Source organism: Pseudophryne corroboree, chromosome 6, assembly GCF_028390025.1.
Source record: "Pseudophryne corroboree isolate aPseCor3 chromosome 6, aPseCor3.hap2, whole genome shotgun sequence".
Taxonomy (NCBI): Eukaryota; Metazoa; Chordata; class Amphibia; order Anura; family Myobatrachidae; genus Pseudophryne; species Pseudophryne corroboree.
In genome coordinates this window covers 376,084,703-376,103,099 of record NC_086449.1, presented here as the reverse complement: position 1 = coordinate 376,103,099, position 18,397 = coordinate 376,084,703, and positions in this window count along the sequence as shown.

Below are 18,397 nucleotides of genomic sequence, written 5' to 3'. Positions count from 1 at the left end.
CCTGACCCTCCCCCCCAGTCTCCACACTAACTTGAGAAGACTGACTGCATTGGTCACGGTAGGGAACCAGTTGTAGAAGGGGAGAATCTGGTGTGACAAACTGTACATAATGTGTTTATACCATATTGCCAGTAAAAACAACACTCACCCACACACATTCACAGACAAGTATAATAACCAGCATGCCACCCTGCGTGTGAGATGGAGACCCAGAGTGAGAGGAGGACAGCACACCCCCGCCTGCAGACAGTAACTGCATGCTGAATATTTGTATATCACAGTAAAACCGGATTATATGTCCATTTCAGGACACTATATTGTGTGCAATAACGGCTCTCCCCATTAGTACAGCCTTGTACCAGTTTCCAGTGAATCCCGGAGTCTTGAAGGAGTTGTGTGTCCTTGCTGCTGCTGGGGAAGGTAGAGGAAGGCGCCAAAATGCCGCTGGTCCTGCTCTGAGCAAACTCCGCCCCCTGTAATGGCGCCGAAGCTACATAGATTTTTTTATACTGGCAATGTTTCCTACACATGTACAAACATCACAAAGGCTGCTAGTTTGCACTACCGCTGATAGTTTTCACAGGGGGCTATAGCGGGAACCCCGTGGAGGGTCCTGAATGCCACCTCTGCATTGCACCACACCAAGAACCGGGGGACCCCACCCTAGCGGGCCCCCCGGTTTGTACTCACCACTCTTCTCACCTTCAGGCTGCGTTAGGAGTGTGAGGGGTGCTGCGATTGTGACCACCAAGGTGCAGTGCCCCGCGGAACAAATAACCTCAGGACAGTGGTCTTGCAGTGGGGAAGCGCCTTACAGATGCCGGTAACCGTCCCCAACTCCCACGGTGCAGGTATACTGTTGCCCAGACAGTATACCGAAAATAATAAAGCTTAAATGAAACTGTAGAAAAAACCTCTGGAGCTCCCAGAGTGTGCATCCTCTCTTGAGGGCACTGTTTTCTAAACTGCATGTGGGAGGGGGCATAGAGGGGATGAGCCAGCACACCCAGTGGAAGAAATTTAAAGTGCTCCGGCTCATTTGGACCCCATCTATACCCCATCGTATTAAATAAACCCCAGTATCCCTCAGAGAAATAAAATATTATTCCAACTGTATGCCTTAACCACCCATCTATACCTCGCTGTCATAAGCCTCCACTGTCCCCTAGTGGATCAAATAGAAAATAAGATTTTACTCACCGGTAAATCTATTTCTCGTAGTCCGTAGTGGATGCTGGGGACTCCGTAAGGACCATGGGGAATAGACGGGCTCCGCAGGAGACTGGGCACTCTAAAGAAAGATTTAGTACTACCTGGTGTGCACTGGCTCCTCCCTCTATGCCCCTCCTCCAGACCTCAGTTAAGGAAACTGTGCCCGGAAGAGCTGACATTACAAGGAAAAGATTTTGGAATCCAGGGTAAGACTCATACCAGCCACACCAATCACACCGTATAACTCGTGATAAACTTACCCAGTTAACAGTATGAACAACAACAGAGCATCAAACAACAGATGCCAACATAACATAACCCTTTTATTAAGCAATAACTATATACACGTATTGCAGAAAGTTCGCACTTGGGACGGGCGCCCAGCATCCACTACGGACTACGAGAAATAGATTTACCGGTGAGTAAAATCTTATTTTCTCTAACGTCCTAGGGGATGCTGGGGACTCCGTAAGGACCATGGGGATTATACCAAAGCTCCCAAACGGGCGGGAGAGTGCGGATGACTCTGCAGCACCGAATGGGCAAACACAAGGTCCTCCTCAGCCAGGGTATCAAACTTCTAGAACGTTGCAAAGGTGTTTGAACCCGACCAAGTAGCTGCTCGGCAAAGTTGTAATGCCGAGACCCCTCGGGCAGCCGCCCAAGAAGAGCCCACTTTCCTTGTGGAATGGGCTTTCACTGATTTTGGATGCGGCAAACCAGCCGCAGAATGAGCCTGCTGAATCGTGTTACAGATCCAGTGAGCAATAGTCTGCTTTGAAGCAGGAGCACCCAGCTTGTTGGATGCATACAGGATAAACAGCGAGTCAGTTTTCCTGACTCCATCCGTCCTGGCTACATAAATCTTCAAAGCCCTGACTACATCAAGCAACTTGGAGTCCTCCAAGTCCCGAGTAGCCGCAGGCACCACAATAGGTTGGTTCTGTTAGGGTCTCCTGCCCTGTGCTGCCACGTCGTCATGGCAACCGGGAGACAAGTGCTAGTGGAGTAACCTGAGCGCAGCTGATACTCCGGTTCGGGTCTTTTGCTGTGCAGTGGTTATAGGCTCTGTGCACGGCAGGGGATCCGGTGCTGGTTTTTGTGCTCACAGTCTGTGAGGTCTGAGTGGGGCGTGGACAGCACCTGCTTTATAAGGCCTCTTTTCAGGGTAAGCAGATGCTGCTGAATCTCTGTTGGTTAGTCAGTTCATGAAAGTTAGCCAGTACTGTGTAGCTTTGTATTTGTTTTTTGCTCACTGCAAATAGGCCTGGGGATTTGGTATTACACTCTGCCAATCCAGACCTAGCAGTAAGACTGGAGTCAGTCGTTTAGCTTGCTGGGGTTCTGTTATTACTCTGTGAACTTAGCAAGTTTGCGGCTGTATTCTAACACTTGCCTGTCTAATCCTGTCTCACTGTGCTAGGTGTCAGGGGTCAGTTTAGTGGCAGTAAGCTTAAACCTGTGCACTGCAAGTGAGAATCAGGATTGTGGAGGCTCTCCTTGTGTCTATCATTCCATCTCTGACCAAGGAGTTTACTGCCACACCCGTTGGTAACCCTTTAGGGTTTTGCTGTTGCCCTTAGCAACAGCATTTCGGGTTCTCTACGTATTAAAACACAACATCTTGCTTTTTACATCTGAGCAGTTCTAATACAAGGGAGATACCCAGTTCCTTAGCCTCTGGGCTTCTCTGTTCACTGTGTGTGTATTTTGTTACCCTATCACCTTCTGTGTACGTTATGTCATATTCCCCAGTTTGTCTGTGAGTCCATTTGTTTTGCATAACAGTTCAAACACCAGTACATTCCTGCAGACACTGGAGTGCATAACAGTTCTGACACTAGTACTTTCCTGCAGGCACTGGTGTGCATAACATATTCAGCAGCCTAATACTCCTGTTGAAATTTTGTGGGAATATGGAGCATACCCCTCAAAATACGTTGCAACAGGTGGTCGATCAGGTGCAGGTCCTGACTCGGCAATTTAATGATTTGTCCATTAAAATGCACACCTCCCAGGCTGCTGGCGGAGCTCCCGCAGCAGCAGCACCTGCAGGGGTTAAGGAGCCGAAAGTAAATCTCCCGGATCGTTTTTCTGGAGATCGCTCGCAGTTCTTTTGTTTCAAGGAGAGCTGCAAGCTATACTTCCGGCTTAGGCCTCAGTCTTCTGGGTCGGAGATTCAGCGGGTGGGCATAGTGATTTCCTTGCTACAAGGAGACCCACAGGTCTGGGCATATGGGTTGCAGCCTGACTGTCCGTCGCTTAAAAGTGTTGATGCTTTTTTTACGGCACTGGGCATGTTGTATGATGACCCTGACAAGACGGCCTCAGCCGAGGCTCAGATTTCGATCCTTAAGCAAGGGCGAAGGCCAGTTGAGGTTTACTGTACGGAGTTTCGGAGGTTGGCCCATGATACCCAGTGGAATGACCCAGCCCTGAGACACCAGTACCGAAGAGGTCTTTCTAACCAGATAAAAGACCAACTGGTACAATATCCCTTGCCTGATAGCTTGGATCAGCTCATGCAGTTATCCATCCGGGTGGATAGACGGCTGAGAGAGCGTAGGCTTGAAAGGGAGACTGAGATTTCCTTCCTTCCCAAGGGAACCTCAGACTCTGAGGAATTTTCTGAGGAGCCTATGCAGATTGGGGCTACCCGCCTCTCCTCGCGTGAGAAGACGCGGAGGAGACAGCAGGGGTTGTGTTTGTACTGTGGGAATAAAGGTCATGTGGTGGTATCATGCCCAGAAAAGCCGGAAAACTTCAGGGCCTGAGGGTGATGGGAAATATCCTGTCAGGCCAGAAGTCAGAATTTCCCAAGAAGACTTTTATCATTCCGGTGACCTTGAAGATCCTCGGTCAAACTGTCAAGACTGAGGCCTTTGTGGACAGTGGGGCCGACGGGGTTTTTATGGACCGCCAATTCGCCCTAAAACACTCTGTTCCCTTAGTACCCTTGGCATCGGAAATTGAGATTTGTGGGTTAAACGGGGAACCATTATCCCAAGGTAAAATTACCTCTTGCACTAGCCAGATTTCTTTGTTTATTGGAGCCACACACTCTGAAAAATTGTCCTTTTATGTGACTGTCGGTACTTTGGCCCCATTGGTGTTGGGGTTACCCTGGTTAAGGGCCCACAATCCTCAATTTGACTGGGTCTCTGGGGAGATTCTTAGTTGGGGTACTGATTGTTTCAGGAGTTGCTTGAGCCTTCCAGTCAGGCTCTCGCAGCTAAGTTTGCCAGGATTGCCAGGGTGTTATGCAGATTTTGCGGACGTGTTCTCCAAAAAAGTTGCAGAGGTACTACCTCCCCATCGCCCCTATGACTGTGCCATTGATTTGTTGCCAAATGCTAAGCTTCCCAAGAGCAGGTTGTACTCCCTGTCACGTCCTGAGACTCAGGCTATGGCAGAGTACATTCAGGAGAACTTGGCTAAGGGATTTATCAGACCTTCACAGTCTCCAGTTGGGTCGGGGTTCTTCTTCGTGGGTAAAAAGGACGGTTCGTTGCGACCCTGCATCGACTTCAGGGAATTGAACCGTATCACGATTAAAAACTCATACCCACTGCCTCTCATTTCGGTCTTGTTTGACCAGCTTCGTACTGCCACCATTTTTTCTAAGATTGACCTACGCGGTGCGTACAATCTAATCCGAATAAGAGAGGGGGATGAATGGAAGACTGCCTTTAATACCCACTCAGGGCATTATGAATATTTGGTGATGCCTTTTGGGCTCTGTAATGCCCCGGCAGTCTTCCAGGATTTCATGAATGATGTGCTCAGGGAATATTTGGATAGATTCTTAGTTGTATACTTAGATGACATCCTAATCTTCTCCCATTCCCTGGAGGAACATCGGAAGCATGTACGCTTAGTCCTCCAGAAACTCAGAGACCACCGGCTTGGGGCGAAGCTGGAGAAGTGCGAATTTGAAGTTCAGCAAATCGCATTTCTAGGATATATTATCTCCCCAGAAGGTTTCCAAATGGAGGGTTCCAAGGTACAGGCAGTCCTGGATTGGGTGCAGCCCACTAGTTTGAAGGCGCTTCAGCGTTTCCTGGGCTTTGCGAATTTTTATAGACGATTTATCGCTGGATTTTCGTCTATAGTGGCGCCCTTGGTGGCACTCACTAAGAAAGGGGCGGATGTTGCTCACTGGTCTTGTGAGGCTAAAGCGGCTTTTGCCCGTCTCAAAAGGGCATTTGTTTCGGCCAAGGTGCTGCGACACCCAGATCCAGAGCGTCCTTTTGTGGTGGAGGTGGATGCCTCTGAGATGGGTATTGGGGCAGTGCTTTCTCAGATGGGAGTGTCTGATAATCGCCTTCATCCCTGTGCTTACTTTTCCCGTAAATTTTCGCCTGCCGAGAGGAATTATGACGTGGGTAACCGGGAATTGTTGGCTATTAAGGATGCACTCGAGGAGTGGAGACACTGGCTTGAGGGGGCTAAGTTTGTGGTCTCAATTCTCACTGACCATAAGAATCTGGCATATTTAGAGTCAGCGAAGCGTCTCAATGCCAGGCAGGCACGATGGGCTTTGTTTTTTGCTCGCTTTAATTTTTTGATAACATATCGCCCTGGGTCAAAAAACATCAAGGCTGATGCGCTCTCGCTGAGTTTTGCTCCAATCCAGGAGACCACCGAGGAGCCGTTGCCCATTGTTTCCCCATCATGTATTAAAGTGGGCATTACCCAGGACCTCTTATCATTAGTCCTTAGAGCACAGGAGCAGGCTCCTCCAGACCTTCCGGTAGGTCTTTTGTTTGTGCCTCCTAGGTTAAGACAGCGAGTGTTCCTGGAATTCCATGCCAAGAAGTCGGCAGGTCACCCGGGTATTGCCAGAACTCGGGAGTTGCTATCTAGGGCGGTGTGGTGGCCCTCGGTGGCTAAGGATGTGGATCAGTGGGTTCGGGCATGTGACATCTGTGCCCGAAATAAGACTCCTAGAGGGGTTCCTGTTGGCCCATTACATCCACTCTCTATCCCATCTAAGCCATGGACCCACATTTCAATGGATTTTGTGGTGGACTTGCCCAAATCCTCGGGGATGACAGCCATCTGGGTTGTCGTTGACAGGTTTTCGAAGATGGCGCACTTCGTTCCACTGGTTGGGCTGCCATCAGCCAGACGCCTGTCTGAATTATTTATGCTGCATGTTGTGCGTCTCCACGGGTTGCCACTTGATGTGGTCTCTGACCGCGGATCCCAGTTTGTGGCCAAATTCTGGAGGGCATTTTGTTCCGATCTCCAGATTTCTGTCAGCTTGTCGTCAGGCTACCATCCGCAGTCTAATGGGCAGACTGAAAGGGTGAACCAGTCCTTGGAGCAGTTCCTCAGGTGTTATGTCTCCAAGTGTCAGACTGACTGGGTTGCTCATCTGTCCATGGCGGAGTTTGCCTATAACAACGCGGCTCACTCTGCTACAGGGATCTCTCCCTTCCTTTGTGTGTATGGGCATCATCCTAAGGCCAATTCTTTTGACCCCCTGGACTCCACGCCTGGTGGTTCCTCTGTGGTTTCGGTCCTTAGAGGTATTTGGCGGAAAGTGAAGAAAGCCCTTGTGTCTGTGTCATTAGTGACCAAAAGGGTTTTTGATAAGCGGAAAAGACCCTGCAGCTTCAAATTAGGAGACTTCGTCTGGTTGTCTACCAAGAATTTGAAGTTGAGACAGCCATCTCATAAGTTAGGGCCCCGGTTCATCGGCCCTTATAAGATCACCAGGGTTATCAATCCGGTGGCATTTCAGTTAGATCTGCCCCGTTCTTTGGGTATCAATAAAACATTTCATTGTTCCCTTTTAAAACGGGCGATTAGTAATCCTTCTTCCAGTGGAAGACCTTCCCCTCTTCTGATACGTGGCCAGAGGGAGTTTGTTGTTGAAAGGATTCTTGACTCCAAGGTGGTTCGGGGTCGGCTGTCATTTTTGGTGCACTGGAAGGGGTATGGCCCGGAGGAGCGGTCGTGGGTGCGCAGTTGTGATCTTCATGCCCCCAGACTGATACGCTCTTTCTTCTCGCAGTTCCCCGATAAACCCGGTGGTAGGGGTTCTTTGACCCCTCGTCAGAGGGGGGGTACTGTTAGGGTCTCCTGCCCTGTGCTGCCACGTCGTCATGGCAACCGGGAGACAAGTGCTAGTGGAGTAACCTGAGCGCAGCTGATACTCCGGTTCGGGTCTTTTGCTGTGCAGTGGTTATAGGCTCTGTGCACGGCAGGGGATCCGGTGCTGGTTTTTGTGCTCACAGTCTGTGAGGTCTGAGTGGGGCGTGGACAGCACCTGCTTTATAAGGCCTCTTTTCAGGGTAAGCAGATGCTGCTGAATCTCTGTTGGTTAGTCAGTTCATGAAAGTTAGCCAGTACTGTGTAGCTTTGTATTTGTTTGTTGCTTACTGCAAATAGGCCTGGGGATTTGGTATTACACTCTGCCAATCCAGACCTAGCAGTAAGACTGGAGTCAGTCGTTTAGCTTGCTGGGGTTCTGTTATTACTCTGTGAACTTAGCAAGTTTGCGGCTGTATTCTAACACTTGCCTGTCTAATCCTGTCTCACTGTGCTAGGTGTCAGGGGTCAGTTTAGTGGCAGTAAGCTTAAACCTGTGCACTGCAAGTGAGAATCAGGATTGTGGAGGCTCTCCTTGTGTCTATCATTCCATCTCTGACCAAGGAGTTTACTGCCACACCCGTTGGTAACCCTTTAGGGTTTTGCTGTTGCCCTTAGCAACAGCATTTCGGGTTCTCTACGTATTAAAACACAACATCTTGCTTTTTACATCTGAGCAGTTCTAATACAAGGGAGATACCCAGTTCCTTAGCCTCTGGGCTTCTCTGTTCACTGTGTGTGTATTTTGTTACCCTATCACCTTCTGTGTACGTTATGTCATATTCCCCAGTTTGTCTGTGAGTCCATTTGTTTTGCATAACAGTTCAAACACCAGTACATTCCTGCAGACACTGGAGTGCATAACAGTTCTGACACTAGTACTTTCCTGCAGGCACTGGTGTGCATAACAGGTTCAAATGAAAAAATGACACCACCTTCGGCAGAAATTGCGGACGAGTCCGTAATTCTGCCCTGTCCATATGGAAAACCAGATAGGGGCTTTTACATGACAAAGCCGCCAATTCTGACACACCCCTAGCCGAAGCGAAGGCCAATAGCATGACCACTTTCCACGTGAGATACTTTAGCTCCACGGTCTTAAGTGGCTCAAACCAGTGAGATTTCAGGAAACTCAACACCACGTTAAGATCCCAAGGTGCCACTGGTGGCACAAAAGGGGACTGAATATGCAGCACTCCCTTTACAAACGTCTGAACTTCAGGAAGCGAAGCCAGTTCCTTTTGAAAGAAAATGGATAGGGCCGAAATCTAGACCTTTATGGACCCTAATTTTAAGCCCATAGTCACTCCTGACTGTAGGAAGTGCAGGAACCGGCCCAGCTGGAATTCCTCTGTAGGAGCCTTCCTGGCCTCACACCAAGCAACATATTTTCGCCATATACGGTGATAATGCTTTGCTGTCACGTCCTTCCTAGCCTTTATCAGCGTAGGAATAACTTCATCCGGAATGCCTTTTTCCGCTAGGATCCGGCGTTCAACCGCCATGCCGTCAAACGCAGCCGCGGTAAGTCTTGGAACAGACAGGGCCCTTGTTGCAACAGGTCCTGTCTGAGAGGCAGAGGCCATGGGTCCTCTGTGAGCATTTCTTGCAATTCCGGGTACCAAGTCCTTCTTGGCCAATCCGGAACAATGAGTATTGTTCTCACTCCTCTTTTTCTCACAATTCTCAGCACCTTTGGTATGAGAGGAAGAGGAGGAAACACATAGACCGACTGGAACACCCACGGTGTTACAAGTGCGTCCACAGCTATTGCCTGAGGGTCTCTTGACCCTTCGTCCATTCGTTTGGGGATGATAAGCGGACGAAAACTTAAGTTTAATCTGTAGAGTCGAACAGAGGGCTTTCCAAAACCTTGCGGTGAACTGTACCCCACGATCAGAGACTATTTCCTGTGGCAACCCATGCAACCGAAAATGTTCTTGGATGAACAGTAGAGCTAGTTTCGGGGCTGTCGGTAGACCAGTCAAAGGAACGAAGTGTGCCATCTTCGAAAAACGGTAGACGATTACCCAAATGGTGTTGCAACCCTTGGAACGGGGCAAGTCAGTGATGAAGTCCATGGAAATATGAGTCCAGGGTTTCATAGGAATGGACAGAGGACAAAGCAACCCAGCAGGGGGTAAACGGGAAGATTTATGCTGTGTACACTGGGGACAGGAATTAACGTAATCCTGTACATCCTTCCTCATGGAGTCCCACCAGTAAGATCTTTGCAGAAACTTGTACATCTTCTGGGCGCCGGGATGACCGGAGAATTTGGAGATATGGGCCCACTGAAGTATCCTCGACCGGAATTTGACCGGTACGGACATTCTTCCAGGAAGAGGGCCTGGAGTAGTCGAGGCAGCAGAGACAGAAATTGGATTTAGAATTAAACTCCGTTCAAAGGAATCCTCATCATCTGTGAGAGTTTGTGAACGGGACAGTGCATCCGCTTTGGTATTGAAAGTTCCGGCTCGGTACTTGATAACAAAAGAAAATCGAGTGAAGAAGAGTGCCCATCTAGCTTGGCGAGGATTCAAGCACTGTGCGGTTTTGATATACAACAAATTTTTGTGATCAGTGTAAATGGTAGTCACGTGTTTGGCCCCCTCTAAGAGATATCTCCACTCTTCCAAGGCAGATTTAATCGCCAAGAGTTCCTGGTCTCCAATAGTGTAATTCCGTTCACCCGGAGAGAATTTACGAGAGTGAAAGCCGCACGGATGTAATTTCTTATCTGAGGCATACTGAGAGAGAACGGCCCCAACTCCGACCGAGGATGCGTCGACTTCTAGGAAGAAAGGTTCCTCGAAATTTGGTTGTTGGAGTACTGGAGCGGACATAAAAGCTGATTTCAAGTGGGAAAAGGCCTCTATGGCTTCGGGAGGCCACAACCCCGGATTGGAACCCTTTCTCGTTAGGTAATGGGTGCAACAATGGTGGAGAAACCTCTAATGAACTTTCTATAATAGTTCGCAAAACCCGGGAACCTTTGTATTGCTTTCAAGGAGAGTGGCTGTGCCCAGTCCCGAATGGCAGAGAGTTTCTCCGGATCCATGCGAAGCTCCTTCCCCGAGATAATATAGCGGAGGAACGGTATTGATGTTACTTCGAAGGTACACTTGGACATCTTGGCATAGAGATGATTCTCACATAGACGGCGGAGTACCTCTTTGACTTGTATTCTGTGTTCAGCAAAAAAAATCAGGATGTCATCCAAATACACCACGACACTTAGGTATAACATGTCTCGGAAGATTTCGTTGACGAATCCCTGGAAGACAGCAGGAGCATTGCTAAGACCGAACGGCATCACCAGATACTCATAATGCCCATCCCGGGTATTGAAGGCGGTCTTCCATTCATCTCCCTCTCTGATGCGTATAAGGTTATAGGCCCCCCCTCAAATCGAGCTTGGAAAAAACATGGGCACTACGAACTCTATCAAATAGCTCTGTAATTAGAGGCAAGGGGTATTTATTTTTGATGGTAATATCATTTAAGCAGCGGTAGTCGATACATGGTCTTAACCCTCCGTCCTTTTTTTTCACGAAGAAAAAGCCCGCTCCAGCCGGGGAAGTAGAGGGGCGGATGAATCCCTTGTGAAGATTGGTTTTGATATAGTCAGACATAGCCTGTGTCTCTGGGAGGGACAGAGGATAAATGCGACCCCGAGGCAGCATTTTCCCAGGGATAAGGTCAATGGGGCAGTCCCAAACCCTATGGGGTGGTAACTGGTCGGCTGCTTGTTCCGAAAACACATCTCTAAATTCTTGGTACGCCTCTGGAATAGGTTCCTCCTCCGCCTTAGAAGAAACACGAAGCGGACAGACAGGGGTGAGACAGTTAGCGTGACAAAAAGAACCCCAAGACCGAATTTGTGCGGTCTTCCAATCGATATGGGGATTGTGACTTTTGAGCCAAGGTATTCCGAGAACCAGATCGTGATGCATTTCCGGGATCACCAGGAACTCCAAATATTCTTGATGTAGAGCCCCGACCTGTAGTTTAACTGGAACCGTGCGTTCTGTTATGATACCCTTGGATATCCTAGTACCATTGATGGCTGTCAAGGAGATAGGCCGTTCGACGGACCGTACTTCCAAATTCAGGCTTTGGACACAGAGGGAAGAAACGAAATTCCCCGCAGCTCCAGAGTCCAACAGGGCTTCAAAAGACTTGGAAGTAGCCTTGGTGATTAACGTTACAGGAAGTAAACAGTCCGAAGTGGGAGAAGATTTGGTCGTAACCCCCAACTTGACTCCTCCGGAACAAGCTAGGCCTTCTCGTTTCCCGGACGGGATTTGCAGGACTTGATGAAGTGACCCGCAGCTCCGCAGTACAGGCAGAGCTTACCCTCATGACGACGCTGCCGCTCCTCCGGGGACAATCGGGATCGGTTAATCTGCATGGGTTCGTCCGGACTTGGAACCACCGCTTGCCTTGCAGGAGGAAGCCGGAACCTAGAACGATCCGATCGACTACGTTCTCCTCCACGTTCCTGCATCCGGAGATCTACCTTGACACAGAGAGAGATCAATTCCTCTAAAGAATCCGGAAGCTCTCGAGTGACCAACTCGTCCTTCAGGCGATCAGAAAGACCGTTCCAGAAAGCAGCTCTCAAAGCCTCATTATTCCAATGAAGTTCAGAGGCAATGGTTTGGAAATGAACCACATACTGACCCACGGATCGGGAGCCTTGGCGGATGCGGAGTAAGTCAGAAGAGGCCGAGGTCATCTTGCCGGGCTCGTCAAAAATTCGTCGAAAAGACGTGATGAATTCGGAGTAATTGGAAACCAGTGAATCAGAACGTTCCCATAATGGAGACACCCAATCCAAGGCAGATCCTTTCAGCAGAGAAATAATATATGCTACCTTGGACCGGTCTGTAGGAAAGTTGTGAGCTAGTAGCTCGAAATGTACCTCGCATTGGTTTAAGAAACCACGACAATTCTTAGGATTCCCATTATAACGGGATGGCGTAGGCAGCTGAAGGCGCGGAGTGGCACCGCCCGATGGTTGGACATTGCTGGAGGTGGCAAGTGGTGTAGCTACCGGAACTGGTGCCGGAATTACTGAGGCTAGAGACGCCTGAATCTGATCCAGACGTCCGGACAACTCCTGGAGGTACTGCATCACCTGACCTTGTGCCGCTTCCTGACTTTGTACACGGGAAGCCAGGTCCTGGATGGCACTTGAGTCCGTGTTCCGATTCCCCGGGTCCATGTGGCCTGAGTATACTATCACTGACCTGGTTTGAGGAGGTTGTGGACTCGGGTTTCCTCCGATGACCTGGAAGTGGAACCGCAACTGGGCCGCAGCATAGATGGCCGGATGTAAGTCTTCTTCATGCAGGATCAGATCGGCGGACAGGAGGCACGTGCGGACGCTGAAGGTCTCCTGAAAGAGAGAACTTGACAGGTGCTGGTGAATCACAGAAAATACTAGGTGCTGGAGGCACGGAGGTGCATGGAGGCACGGAGGTGCTGGAGGCACGGAGGTGCTTGGAGGCACGGAGGTGCTGGAGGCACGGAGGTGCTTGGAGGCACGGAGGTGCTGGAGGCACGGAGGTGCTGGAGGCACGGAGGTGCTTGGAGGCACGGAGGTGCTTGGAGGCACGGAGGTGCTTGGAGGCACGGAGGTGCTTGGAGGCACGGAGGTGCTGGAGTCACGGAGGTGCTTGGAGGCACGGAGGTGCTTGGAGGCACGGAGGTGCTTGGAGGCACGGAGGTGCTGGAGGCACGGAGGTGCTGGAGGCACGGAGGTGCTGGAGGCACGGAGGTGCTTGGAGGCACGGAGGTGCTTGGAGGCACGGAGCACTGGAGATCACAGGTACAGTAGCACGATGATACTCAGGCGCCGGAGCACTGCCCGGCGTCTGAATTTAAACTTCCCGCCAGGACCTGATTGGAGGACGGGCCGATGACGTCACCCGCAGCTCCCGAGGACGTCGGACGTGGACGCCGGCTAGACGGAGCGCCAGGACCCGCCAGCGAGGACGGCCGCACGGAGACCCAGCGCGCCCGGAGAGGTAAGTGAGAAGACCGCAGCGCCGTGACAACCAGGACCCAGTCCTGTATGCCAAACCTGCGGCCCTCGAGGAGGTGAGCACTTTGCAGCCACCACAGAAGAGACACCCTGGCCCTGGGGGACAGGGTGATCAGCCGATGCATCTGAAGATGCGATCCTGACCACTTGTCCAACAGATCCCACTGATAGATCCTCGCATGGAACCTGCCGAAGGGAATGGCTTCGTATGACGCCACCATCTTTCCCAGGACTCGCGTGCAGTGATGCACCGATACCTGTTTTGGTTTTAGGAGGTCTCTGACCAGAGTCACGAGCTCCTGAGCCTTTTCCTCCGGGAGAAACACCTTTTTCTGGTTTGTGTCCAGAATCATGCTCAGGAAGGGCAGACGCGTCGTAGGAAACAGCTGCGACTTTGGAATATTCAGAATCCAGCCGTGCTGTCGCAACACTTCCTGAGAGTGTGCTACGCTGATCAGCAACCGCTCCCTGGACCTCGCCTTTATGAGGAGATCGTCCAAGTATGGGATAATTGTAACCCCTTGCTTCCGAAGGAGCACCATCATTTCCGCCATCACCTTGGTAAATATTCTCGGTGCCGTGGACAGGCCAAACGGCAGCGTCTGGAATTGGTAATGACAGTCCTGTACCACAAACCTGAGGTACTCCTGATGAGGTGGATAAATGGGGACATGCAAGTACGCATCCTTGATGTCCAGAGACACCATAAAATCCCCTTCCTCCAGGCTTGCAATGACCGCTCTGAGCGATTCCATCTTGAACTTGAATTTCTTCAGATAAATGTTCAGGGATTTTAAATTCAAAATGGGTCTGACCGAACCGTCCGGTTTCGGTACCACAAACATAGTGGAATAGTAACCCCTTCCCTGTTGAAGGAGGGGAACCTTCACTACCACCTGCTGGAGATATAGCTTGTGAATTGCTGCCAACACTACCTCCCTTTCCATGGGGGAAGCTGGCAAGGCCGATTTTAGGTAACGGTGAGGGGGCGTCACCTCGAATTCCAGCTTGTATCCCTGAGACACAATTTGTATAGCCCAAAAATCCACCCGTGAGCGAACCCACTGGTGGCTGAAATTTCGGAGACGAGCCCCCACCGCTCCTGGCTCCGCCTGTGGAGCCCCAGCGTCATGCGGTGGATTTAGTGGAAGCCGGGGAGGACTTTTGTTCCTGGGAACTAGCTGCATGGTGCAGCTTTTTTCCTCTACCCCTGCCTCTGGCAAGAAAGGATGCACCTCTGACTTTCTTGCTTTTTTGTGAACGAAAGGACTGCATTTGGTAATACGGTGCTTTCTTTGGCTGTGAGGGAATATATGGCAAAAAATATGACTTCCCAGCCATAGCTGTGGAAACTAGGTCCGAGAGACCGTCCCCAAACAATTCCTCACCCTTATAAGGTAACACCTCCATGTGTTTTTTAGAGTCGGCATCACCTGTCCATTGCCGAGTCCATAGGACCCTTCTGGCAGAAATCGACATTGCTTTTATTCTAGAGCCCAGCAGGCAAATGTCCCTCTGGGCATCCCGCATATATAGGACAGCGTCTTTGATATGCCCTAGGGTCAGTAAAATAGTCTCCCTGTCCAGGGTATATATCTCCTCAGACAGAGTATCTGTCCATGCTGCTACAGCAATACACATCCAGGCCGAAGCAATTGCTGTCCTCAGAAGAGTACCAGAATGTGTATAAACAGACTTCAGGATACCTTCCTGCTTCCTATCCGCAGGATCCTTTAGGGCGGCCGTATCTTGTGACGGCAGGGCCACCTTCTTAGATAAGCGTGTCAACGCTTTGTCTACCCTAGGGGAGGATTCCCAGCGTAACCTATCCGTTGGCGGGAAAGGATACGCCATAAGTAATCTTTTGGAAATCAGTACTTTCCTATCAGGGGAATCCCACGCTTTTTCACATAACTCATTTAATTCATGTGAAGGGGGAAAAGTCACTTCTTGCTTTTTCTCCCCAAACATATAAACCCTCTTGTCAGGGACAGGGTTTTCCTCCGATATGTGCAATACATCCTTCATTGCTATAATCATGTTTCGGATGGCTTTAGTCATTTTAGGCTGCAACTTTGCATCATCGTCATCGACACTGGAGTCAGAATCCATGTCGACATCTGTGTCAACCAACTGGGATAGTGGGCGCTTTTGAGACCCAGACGGCCCCTGAGCTGTAGAATCAGACATGGGTTGAGACCCTGACTGATTATCCAACCTTTTATGCAAGGAGCTTACGTTATCATTTAACACCTTCCACATATCCATCCAATCAGGTGTCGGCGCCGTCGGCGGCGACACCACATTCACTTGCACTTGTTCTGCCTCCACGTAACCGTCCTCGTCAAACATGTCGACACAAACGTACCGACACACCGCACACAAACAGGGAATGCTCTAATTGAGGACAGGACCCCACAAGGCCTTTTGGGGAGACAGAGAGAGAGTATGCCAGCACACACCCCAGCGCTATATAACCCAGGGATTACACAGTAACTTAGTGTTTACCCAGTAGCTGCTGTTTATGATAATTTGCGCCTAAATTTATGTGCCCCCCCTCTCTTTTTAGCCTTTTTCTACCTTGATACTGCAGGGGAGAGCCTGGGGAGCTTCCTCTCAGCGGAGCTGTGGAGAGAAAATGGCGCCGGTTAGTGCTGAGGAAGAAGGCCCCGCCCCCTCAGCGGCGGGCTTCTGTCCCGGGTCTGTGTAAATAAAATGGCGGGGGCTCGTACATATATACAGTGCCCAGCTGTATATATGTGTCCTTTTGCCAAGAGGTATCCTAATTGCTGCCCAGGGCGCCCCCCCCCCTGCGCCCTACAGTGACCGGAGTGTGTGGGCGCAATGGCGCACAGCTGCAGTGCTGTGCGCTACCTCATGTGAAGACAGGAGTCTTCTGCCGCCGATTTCGATGTCTTCTTGCTTCCGCCGGCTTCTGTCTTCTGGCTCTGCAAGGGGGACGGCGGCGCAGCTCCGGGAACGGACGACCAAGGTTAAGATCCTGTGTTCGAACCCTCTGGAGCTAATGGTGTCCAGTAGCCTAAGAAGCGCAACCTAGCCGCAGTTAGTAGGTTTGCTTCTCTCCCCTCAGTCCCTCGTAGCAGAGTCTGTTGCCAGCAGAAGCTCTCTGAAAATAAAAAACCTAACTAAAATACTTTCTTATTAGCAAGCTCAGGAGAGCTCACTAAAAGCACCCAGCTCTGGCCGGGCACAGATTCTAACTGAGGTCTGGAGGAGGGGCATAGAGGGAGGAGCCAGTGCACACCAGGTAATACTAAATCTTTCTTTAGAGTGCCCAGTCTCCTGCGGAGCCCGTCTATTCCCCATGGTCCTTACGGAGTCCCCAGCATCCACTAGGACGTTAGAGAAATAAAAGTTATATTTAACTTTCTGCACCAGTTACAGACAATGGAAGAGATGTGTTATCCTGTAGTATGGGGATTAGTGGTATCTGCGCACATTATGTGCCACAGATGCCACTACCCCATATGTGTGATTGCCGTGGTCTGTGACAAATGCCGGGGGCGTGCCCCATCATTATCTACAAGATAGCGCACCAATGTGCTGGCACATATATGAACGGTCAGTGGCCATTACGACAGCTGCAGCTATCAGTTTTGTCAGCCCCACTACAGCAGTGACAGCGGTTCGGTGGCTGCCAGGCTATCCATGGGAGATCATGCAAGATCTCACGCATGCCCACTGTAGCTGACTGGGTGGTAAGACACAACGCATCAGCACTAGACTGATGCGCTGTGGTCTGTTAGGGATTGCTGGAGGGAATTTTTCACTCCCCCACTCCAGCAGATGAGATGTTGCATCTTGATGATACTGCTTCCTGCTTCGCCTCGATAATGCGGCAAAGCAGGAAGAGCTATAGTGGCATTATCCATGCCGCAATAATACATCTCCCCCTCTTTTCTTTATAATTCTTTAATTTGACTGGATACCCCATTCTCTTAGAAGTGTATTACAGGTTGAGTCTCCCTTATCCAAAATGCTTGGGACCAGAAGTATTTTGGATATCGGATTTTTCCGTATTTTGGAATACTTGCATGCCATAATGAGATATCATAGTGATGGGACCTAAGTCTAAGCACAGAATGCATTTATGTTTCATATACACCTTATACACACAGCCTGAAGGTCATTTTAGCCATTATTTTTAATAACTTTGTGCATTAAACAAAGTGTGTGTACATTCACACAATTCATTTATGTTTCATATACACCTTATACACACAGCCTGAAGGTCATTTAATACAATATTTTTAATAACTCTGTGTATTAAACAAAGTTTGTGTACATTGTGCCGTCAGAAAACAAAGTTTCACTATCTCACTCGAAAAATTCTGTATTTCGGAATATATGGATATGGGATACTCAACCTGTAATAATAAAAGTTGTTTAAATTTTATAACTATTTCGATATCCAACATCATAAGTGCACCCCAAGTAAGAATCAGTCTTTTTTAAGCTTCTCTGCTGATCCAATTTTTTCAGAGTGCTGCCAGATTACCGAAACGCGAAGCAGTCCAAAACTTTGGGGGTAATTCCAAGTTGATCGCAGCAGGAAATGTTTTAGCAGTTGGGCAAAACCATGTGCACTGCAGGGGAGGCAGATATAACATGTGCAGAGAGAGATAGATTTGGGTGTGGTGTGTTCAATCTGCAATCTAAATTGCAGTGTAAAAATAAAGCAGCCAGTTTTTACCCTGCACAGAAACAAAATAACCCACCCAAATCTAACTCTCTCTGCAAATGTTATATCTGCCCCCCTCTGCAGTGCACATGGTTTTGCCCAACTGCTAAAAAATATCCTGCTGCAATCAACTTGGAATTACCCCCTTTGTCCTGGCCGCTAACACCATTTTTAGGTGTTGTTAGCCTATAGTAAACCCCTGGGCTATCTGTCCTGGGCTTTTTTTTTGGAAGAGGGATCTGAAGATCCTTCCCGCTTGCATATGTACCGACGTCCGCACAGTAGCCAAACTGAGGAGACAAAACAAGAAGTAAAGTGATCACAACGCGAAC